This window comes from Gymnoscopelus braueri, assembly GCF_963280865.1.
Source record: "Gymnoscopelus braueri genome assembly, chromosome: 13".
Classification (NCBI taxonomy): domain Eukaryota; kingdom Metazoa; phylum Chordata; class Actinopteri; order Myctophiformes; family Myctophidae; genus Gymnoscopelus; species Gymnoscopelus braueri.
The window spans coordinates 19,041,838-19,051,950 of record NC_137615.1 but is presented as its reverse complement, the minus strand read 5'-3'; positions in this window follow the sequence as shown (position 1 = coordinate 19,051,950).

Genomic DNA, 10,113 nt, shown 5'->3' with positions numbered 1-10,113 from the left:
AGGAAGAGGCTACCCAGCGGACACTGAACACTCGTCCAATCCTCCTCAGGGTGATGTGTAGGCTGTGAGCACATTCACTCAGCTCCCGTGTGTTTTTTGGTGACTGGCTATATAAAGAATACAGGCAGTCAAGGAAGGACTGGAAGTCTTTGGTTCCCCCTGTCACATCCAGTGCCTGGTCCACAGCTAGCTCCAGTCTGTGATTAAGGCAGTGCCAAAGTACAATGCCTGGGAAATCATCCTGGAGCAACTTCCCAACACCTGACTTCACTCCCAGCATTACACTGGCCCCATCACTGCAAAATCCAATGAAGACTTCCTGCAGCAACTCAATGGTGAAGCCATTCTTCAACAAACAATCCATGAGCTTTTCCTTGATGTGAGCAGCACACAGACTATCCAGCTCAACCAGGTCCAGTGGAAAGGCAATGGGCGCTGTGTCTCCATCAACACTAGCCTTCAGAAACACAATTAGTGTTGATTTGTGCCCAACAGTGGTTGACTCATCAGCCAATACTGTGATCTTACTCCTCGTGTCTTTTATCTTGTTCAGAAGTCCCTGTTTCATTTGTGATGACACATGATTAATTATATCAACACAGACAGTTTTGCTGTGCAAAACACGCCCTAAATCAGAGGAGTTAGCCTTCTGCAGGTCTATCAGACTTTCAAAGTCAGTGAAAGGCTTGTTGTTCTTGGCCACATAATATGCTGTCCTGAATACCTTGGCAGTAGACTCAAATGCAGACTGCTGACTTCTGGCATTCATGTTGAGAAGTGTGTCTTTCTTTGCTGTCTCAAGAATTTTGATTGCATCATTATGTGCTGTGGAGTCCTTGTGTTCTTTCATTTTTTTGCGCAGTGATGAAAGCTGGGATTCCCTTGAATTACCATTTGGGCCTATTTTTCCCTCAGCCCACTGAACAGCAATATTGACACCACGGGATGCTTGGACACCCAGATGCTTCACATCATGGCAGGAGGTACAGCCTAGCTTTCCATTGTGAGCGTACAGCCATTTATTTTTGGACCTGAACTCTTCATATTGTTCACGTTTCCATACAGAAGGGTAAGCAGGGCTAGCAGCATCACCTGTGCTTGCTTCTGGTGGTCCTGCTGTCACTTCTTCTGGGAGGGTCTCTTCCTCTTCCTCCTCCTCCCCCTGTGTCTCAACCTGCTCTGGATCTTCATACCTGGGCAGTGGTGTAAAGTAACTAATTACATTTACTCAAGTACTGTACTTTAGTAAAATGTTTAGGTACTTTTACTTTACTGGAGTATTTCCAATTGTCTATACTTTTACTTTACTCCACTACATCTCAGAGGCAAATATTGTACTTTTACTCCACTACAATTATTTGAAAACTTTAGTTACTTTGCAGATATACATTATTACATTATAAATCATACATTAATCCCTTTAGCCCTATTTTATACCTAGGCTATTTGAAAATAGCCGATCTACAAGCTCCACAAGCTTGTAGATTTGCTATTTTCAAACATTTTAGTAGTTTTACTTTTGGTACTTTAAGTACATTTTGATACCAATACTTTTGTACTTTCACTCAAGTAAATTTTCAATTCCAAACCTTTAACAGAGTGCTTTACATACATACATTGCAGTATTGATACTTTTACTTAAGTAATTGAGTACTTTTCCCACCACTGTACCTGGGCGTTGTTGTTCTACAAACTTTGTTTTTAACCACATTGTCAGCTTCTTCAACTCTGTCTTCTTTTCTCTTAAACATCTCAGTTAGTTTTCGTTGCATTGTGCTTCATTTATTTTTAAAATTGCATTCTTCATCAAAACAGTGTTTATTTCCCCTCGCGTTTCTTTTCTTTTCTTTTTTTCTCCAGAAAAGACGTGTTGATACTGTTGAACCAATCAGAACTAACTATGCTAGTCTGTCAGCCAACCAGAAACATGTTTTGAACATTGGTGGGATTTAATTCGTCGTAAAGCCCGCCTTCTTTATCCGGTAATTTGCACATACACACATAGGCACGGACAACGGCCGTTTCCGTATCCGTTTTATACCGAATCTCCAAGCTGCAAAGTGAATTGATCCCAGTCCCAGTTTCGTTTCGCTGGGGAGAAGAGGAGAAGCTTCTCCTCTCGGCTCCGTAAAATAAATAAACACTGTGTTAAAATAGCACGGATTAAGCTGACACAAACACACAGTGGAACAATTCAAAAGCACTTTATTAGAAAATGTAATAATTGTGTATGTTAATCTGACGTTAGTAGATTATGTTTTCTTCTTGAACATGGCCATGGGTCTGTGGCAGGTTATTTAATATGGGATTTTCACGACTACCTTCGAATTTTTCTTAACGGAACGGCGTTCCGGCACCTAATCTTTTACCGGAACGCCGTTCCGGACCGTGCCGGCCCACTTTCACCCCTGCTATTCTGTCCCTATCGGTTTACAACTCGAACGGCGCTGTGTCGACTCAGCAGAGCATCGGCCGGTCACGCGCCTCCTCGGCCTCAAGCTCTGCTGAGTCGGCGCGCCTCCGTCATGGACAAGCGTGTGCGTGTGAACGCGTGTTCAGCGTTCCCCTAGCGTAGCTTCCTGGTTGCTATGTGGGGGGGAACAACAAAAGACAGGTCCGCGTCGGTGTCGCATCAAAGCCCCGCCTCGTGGCGCCGCGTTCTCCTTCTCCTCCTCGGAGGAGGAGAAGGAGGACGGTTTATTACGCGAGGCTCGCGAGGAGGAGGAGGAGGAGGAGGAGGCTCCTCCTCCTCCTCCTCGCGAGCCTCGCGTAATAAACCCCCGCCTCGCAGCGCCGCGTCCTCCTTCTCCTCCTCCTCGCGAGCCTCGCTAATAAACCCTGTCTCGAAAAGCCCCGCCTCGCCCCGAAGCCCCGTGCCTAAAAACGAGCGCTCTGTCTTCAATCGTACTGGTTCTCCAATCGTACTGTGACATATATATATATATATATATATATATATATATATATATATATATATATATATATATATATATGTATACACACACACACACACACACACACACACACACACACACACACACACACACACACACACACACACACACACACAGACACAGAATAGTTTGAGAGCATTTATAAATATCAGATAATGAATAAATGACTCCAGTTAATCATAGGGCATTGTTATTTCTGCATACTGCTATCTGTCTCTCTCAGTTTGACCAACAGCCAGATGTAATCAAGGTAAAAGCCTTTGATCAGGCAGGCTGCATTGTCAAAGGACTGTGAATCAGAACGTTGTGCTCTATGAAAGAGAGGGTATTGTTGTCATGTCACAGCTCTAACTCATTACATTTATGTGTTTTAGTATCAAAATATTAGTGAGACTCCATCATCTTGCATCATGCTGGAAGGATGATGTTTCTCAGGGATCCTTATTCAATGAAATGCTCTCATCATGTCTTGTTTTCTCACTCTTGTGATCTTATTTGAAGATTATAAGTACGTTTTGCCATAACATCATATAGTATATACACAGTAGATACCAGTGGTGTAAAAATAACTAAGTACATTTACTCAAGTACTGTACTTAAGTACAATTTTGAGGTATTATTTACTTATTTCCAGTTTTCAGTAATTTTACTTCTCCTCCACTACATCTCAGAAGAAAACTTTAGTTACTAGTTACTTTGTAGACTATTTGTAGATTATTATTGCAAAACATACGCTAACCACTTCAGCCCTATATATATCGGCCATTTGAAAATAGCAGCTGACAAGCTCACAATGTGTCTCATTGCAACGCATAGTGAGCAGGTAGATCTGCTATTTTCAAACGATATTTCCAAACATTTTGAACTTCTGAAATGGGACATTATTTTTTGATTGATTGAAATTTGTATTAGGCAAAAGAATGTAAAACAACACAGTTACATTTATAATGCTTTTGTGAATTAATTTCATAGACATATATAGTAGCAACCAAACAGTTCAAAAATCAACATAAGAATACAGAGGAAAAAATACATACCACTATGTACAAAAAAGGCATGAGAAAATAAAAAAATATGTACAGAAAAAGGGGAGGGGGGGGGGGGTCGTCTGTCTACAGGGAAACTGGTACTAGCTCCTCTTTAGGCCTCCAGAAAGATGAGTTTTTAGGGCTGTTTTGAATGGGCCCAGCGAACTGCATTTTTTGAGGGATGGGGTTAGACTATTCCATTCCTTGTGTTTTTTTTTGGTTTATTATTTATTAGCATTGCCATGTCCATATTAGGCCTATTCCTGTGAGAGCAACACCTTCAGAGAGTGGACACACCTAGTAGTTGAGTAGACTGTGGATGGCCAATCAGGGACTCATTGTCCACAGCTGAGGAGAGACAGAGCCTTTCTACAGCCATTAATTAACGGGCCATCAGCGGGGCAGTTGGGCCAACAGCTGAGCCAACAATAGCAGATCTACAAGCTCACAACACGTCGCGATGCGACGCGTTGTGAGCTTGTAGATCGGCTATTTTCAAAGAGCCGAGGTATAAAGTTGGGCTAAAGTGGTTAATGTGTGTTTTATGATGTTATAATTTATATCTGCACCCCCCCCCCCCCCACACACACACACTCACACTGAAAAACACTTAGTTTGACTTGGTCCCACAGATAAACCCGAGGCGTTGTGAGCTTGTAGATCAGCCATTTTCACAGTTGTTCCCTCTTTCTTACACTATTTGACAATGTGGCCAATATGTTTGACCAGTTTTTATAGTATAGTTTGTTGATCACTCTTGATGCAGTAATGGTCTTTTTCTTTTCTTTCTTTCTTTTTGTTTGAGGTATTAAAAGGATCTTAAAAGTCCTTAATTTGCCACTTCACTGTCATATGGGGGACCCCCACAAAAAGATATATGGGGACCCCCCCGGGGGTGGTCCTGACCCACAGGTTGAGAACCACTGATATACATTATGAAAACTTTTCTGCTATTTGTCCCAAAGGTTTTATTCAAAGTGAAGTGAAAGCAAAACTTACATAAACAAATATTAATGCCATTTGTTTCAAATGTTTTTCCCAAGCTAACTTTTCCTACTTGGATGTATAACTTTTTTCTGACAGAAAATGCACAATTTGACTGGTTTTGTAAGATAGTTTTCTATAAGTTGCATTGTAACACGGCTCTGTTTACACACGTCTTTATTACGGGGCCAGAGCTCAGCTCTGGACCTGTTTTAATATATTGCCTGTATTCTGTTTCTGCCACTTTTCGCAGTTCTGGCTGAACCGTGCTGTCGCTTTTTACGAAACTCGGCCATAGGGTAGATGGTCATGAAAAACTATCAAGAAATAATTCTCACAATCTTTCGTCAAAAGGTGGCGCTATAGCAAAATGCCAACTTTGAACAGGTACAACTCATGCCCTGTTTGACCTACAGCCATGAAACTTGGACCTCTGACCTTTAGATCTCCCACCATTTTGAATTATATGAAAAACAGTTAAAACCTATCTCCTCCTGGGATTTATGAGTAATCTGCACGAAACGTTTTACACATAATAATAATAATAAACTTTATTTGTATAGCACCTTTCATGACATGAAATGCAGCTCAAAGTGCTTTACAGAGCAAGAATACAATTACAGTTAGAACCAATTTAACAATAAAGCAAACAAAAATAAAATAAAATAAAATAAAAGCAAAGGCATAAAACAACATTAACTCTTTCAGTGCCAAGAGTATTTTCATAAAGTACTCCCAAACTGCCAGGAATTTGCGTTTTTTTTTTATTTTTAAATTTTGTAATTTTTCATTCAAATAAATGATCTGATTGGGGTTTTAAACCCATAATACAGTTCTACCAGTAGAGAGCAACAAATCGACACATTGATGATCTCGCTGCATGGCTCACTCGCCCCCTCCCAAACAGGCTCACGTCATATCCGGTCAGAACCGGATGTTGACATTTTTGACAATCGTTGATCGCGCTAAATTACGATGTGATACACGACTACGATGACTGATCGTCACCCAGACCAAAGAGAGTAGACGTGGACCTCTCCGTTTGTTTTTTATAACGTGTGAAAAACCGTGACTTTCCCTATTCTGGCCGAAAATCACCGGAGAAAAACAACGTGACCCGGAAATGAATATTTTTTTTTTACATCCGGCTCCGGGTGAGTCTGATGTAGTCAGGAAGCGAAAGTGATCATGAAAAATACACAGAATAGCGCGACCACAGTCAAAAGTAAAAACTCGGGATTTCTCGTGCTGGCACTGAGGGTACTCGGGAAAAACTCGGGATATGTCGGGGCGTGGCACTGAGAGAGTTAAAATAGGCAATACAGTGAGGAATTAAAAATCAACCAAAGAATCAGCTAAAAGCAAGAGTGAAGTAATAGGTCTTGAGCTGTGCTTTAAAGCTATCGACAGAGGCTGCCTGTCTTAAGTGTAATGGGAGTTTATTCCACACTGTCGGTCCGTAAAAGCAGAATGCTGCTTCACCGTATTTTTTATATGTCATTGTAGGCACCTCGAGCAGGTCAGCACTTGAAGACCTGAGGGCCCGGTTTGGAACATATCTCTCTAGGCAGTCAGAGAGGTAGGAAGGTGCCAGACCATTTAGAGCTTTATAAACTATTAAAATAATTTTAAAATCAATCCTAAAAACAACCGGGAGCCAGTGTAGTGAAGCTAGAACTGGAGTGATATGTTCTCTCATCCTAGTTTTAGTTAAAATTCTGGCTGCCGCATTTTGAACAAGTTGTAATCTGTCAGTTGTTTTCTTTGGCAGGCCAGAGTAGAGTGCGTTGCAGTAATCAAGCCGAGAGAAAACAAAAGCGTGGATCAGCGTTTTTGCATCGTCTAACGACAGATAGTCTCTAATTCGCGCAATATTTCTAATGAACATGAACTTTGGACCTATGCCGACAAACCTGTGCAAAAGATTTTCCATAAGTGAAAAAATGAAGCTTTAATGAGCCAATGAATATTGCAGTTTTATGACAATTATTCATCTACCCCTAACACATACATGCAGACTCACATTTCTTTGAAACTTTGCGTTAATGTTGAGGGTCATTCCAAATATTACTGAAACCAATCTTACTCCAATTGGTCAAAGGGGGGCGCTATAGCGATGTTTTGAAAGTGCAAACTTTAAACGGGCAAAAGTCATGCCTCGTTTGGCCGACAGCCATTAAACCTGCTTACACATGTGCCTTGACTCATGAGGAACACATGTATCACGTTGACCAGTAAGCTCCGCCCTTAGATTGTCCGCAATTTTGAGCAGTTTGAAAAACACTTAAACCCAGGATTTTTCAGCTATTTGCGTGAAACTGTATCATCTGTGTGATCTCCTTTTTCACAGGTTCTTGTCTGTTGGTCCAATGGCTTCTCCCTTAAACGTGTGCCTCACAACCTGAAGGTTGCCAGTTCAAGCCTCACTTGATGCGGAGTTCATTAAAGTTGCATTGCACACAACATGATTGTGTCAATTAATACATATGCAATTGATAAAGATAACCTGAAATGCTTATTTGAGAGGGTATGAAGTATGTATGACATACTTCATTCTGAAAATAGCCGATCTACAATCTCAAAACCTTTCAGATAGCAACGTTCTTTCTGAGCTTGTAGATCGGCTGCTTTCACTGGTTCACTTTTATCTTCAACAGACAACCTCAGCCTGGACAAAGCTATAGCACTATAGGTAGTGTTGCAGCCTGTCAATTCGAAGGTTGATGGTTCGATTCCTGTTAATGGCAATAGATTGAGATGTCCAATCAATCCATTCTGCTTCCATCTCTCTTCAATCTATTATGTTTCCGTGTCTCTCTCTCTCTATTCCGTCTCTCTCTCTCTCTCTCTCTCTCTCTCTCTCTCTCTCTCTCTCTCTCTCTCTCTCTCTCTCTCTCTCTCTCTCTCTCTCTCTCTCTCTCTCTCTCTCTCTCTCTCTCTCTCTCTCTCTCTCTCTCATTCACCAGGTCAGGTCTGTTGTTCCAATGGCTTCTCGCTTAAGTGTGTGCCTTAAAACCTCAAGGTTGCCAGTTCAAGCCTCACTTGATGCAGACTTCATTTAAGTTGCATTGCACACAACATGATTGTTGCGAACGCGGAAGGAGGCCTCCGACCAAGTGGAGCTTACTATATCACCGTGCTTGGGTTGTGTGTCTGTCCCTTATTTATGGTCTTTCCGTGTGTGTTCACGCTCTCATTGGCTCGCGCCCCCATGTGACTCGAAAATCCGTGCTGAAATGCCAGCAGCTGCACTGCCTGTATACAGCCGGCAGAGTGCGGCAGAGTGCACTACTACAGTGTGGTTGAAATATAGCAGCCTCAGTCAATGTGCGTTCGCTTCCAGCGTTCGCGCGTCTTACTTGTGTCAATTAATGCAAGTGCAATTGTTAAAGATAACCTGAAATGCTTATTTGAGAGTATGTCTTTTCAATGTATGACATACTTCATTCTGAAAATAGCCGATCTACAATCTCAAAACTTCTCAGATAGCAACGTGTTTCTGAGCTTGTAGATCGGCTGCTTTCACTGGTTCACTTTTATCTTCAACAGACAACCTCAGCCTGGACAAAGCTATAGCACTATAGGTAGTGTTGCAGCCTGTAAATTCAAAGGTTGAGGGATCGATTCCTGTTAATGGCAATAGGTTGAGACGTCCAATCAATCCATTCTGCTACCATCTTTCTCTCTCTTCAATCTATTATGTTTCCATGTCTCTCTCTCTTTAATCTATTCCTTTTCCATGTCTCTCTCTCCGCCCTTAGATTGTCCGCAATTTTGAGCAGTTTGAAAAACACTTAAACCCAGGATTTTTCAGTTATTTGCGTGAAATGGTATCATCTGTTTGACCTCCGTTTTCACTGGATCAGGTCTGTTGGTCCAATGGCTTCCCGCTTAAGTGAATGTTTCACAACATCAAGGTTGCCGGTTCAAGCCTCACTTGGTGGAGACTTCATTTAAAGTGCATTGCAAACAACAAGACTGTATTAATGAATACACATGCAATTGATAAAGATAACATGAAATGCTTATCTGAGAAGGTATGTTTTTGCAATGTATGACATACTTCATTCTGAAAATAGCCGATCTGCAATCTCAAAACTTTTCAGATAGCAACGTGTTTCTGAGCTTGTAGATCGGCTGCTTTCACTGGTTCACTTTTATCTTCAACAGACAACCTTAGCCTGGACAAAGCTATAGCACTATAGGTAGTGTTGCAGCCTGTCAATCCGAAGGTTGAAAGTTCGATTCCTGTTAATGGCAATAGGTTGAGATGTCCAATCAATCCATTCTGCTTCCATCTCTCTCTCTCTCTTCAATCTATTATGTTTCCATGTCTCTCTCTCTCTTCAATCTATTATGTTTCCATGTCTCTCTCTCTCTCTCTCTCTCTTCAATCTATTCCGTTTCCATGTCTCCCTCTTCTATCTATTCCGTTTCCATGTCTCTCTCTCTCTCTCTCTCTCTTGAGGGGCGGCCATAGCTGAGTGGTTAGTGAGCCAGCCTAGGGAGCCAGAGGCCCTAGTTGCCTCAGGTATGATTCCAGGCCAGGCCAGCAAATGAAATTTGTCCCTGAGCAAGACTCTTAACCCCTAATTGCTCACAGGCCCTCATTGGAAACAAGACCGCAAGGACTTTCATGAACGGACCTGTTAAAGGAATTATCCTTATCTCTTCAATCTATTCCGTTTCCATGTCTCTCTCCGATCTACAATCTCACAACTTTTCAGATAGCAACGTGTTTCTGAGCTTGTAGGTCGGCTGCTTTCACTGGTTCACTTTTATCTTCAACAGACAACCTCAATCTGTACAAAGCTATAGCACTATAGGTAGTGTTGCAGCCTGTCAATCCGAAGGTTGAGGGTTCGATTCCTGGTAATGGCAATAGGTTGAGATGTCCATTCAATCCGTTCTGCTTCCATCTCTCTCTCTCTTCAGTCTATTATGTTTCCATGTCTCTCTCTCTCTTCAATCTATTCCGTTTCCATGTCTCTCTCGCTCTCTCTCTCTTCAATCTATTCCGTTTCCATGTCTCTCTCTCTCTTCAATCTATTCCGTTTCCAAGTCTCTCTCTCTCTTTCTCTTCAATCTATTCACTTTCTCTCTCTCTCTCTCTTTCTCTTCAATCTATTCCGTTTCTCTCTCTCTCT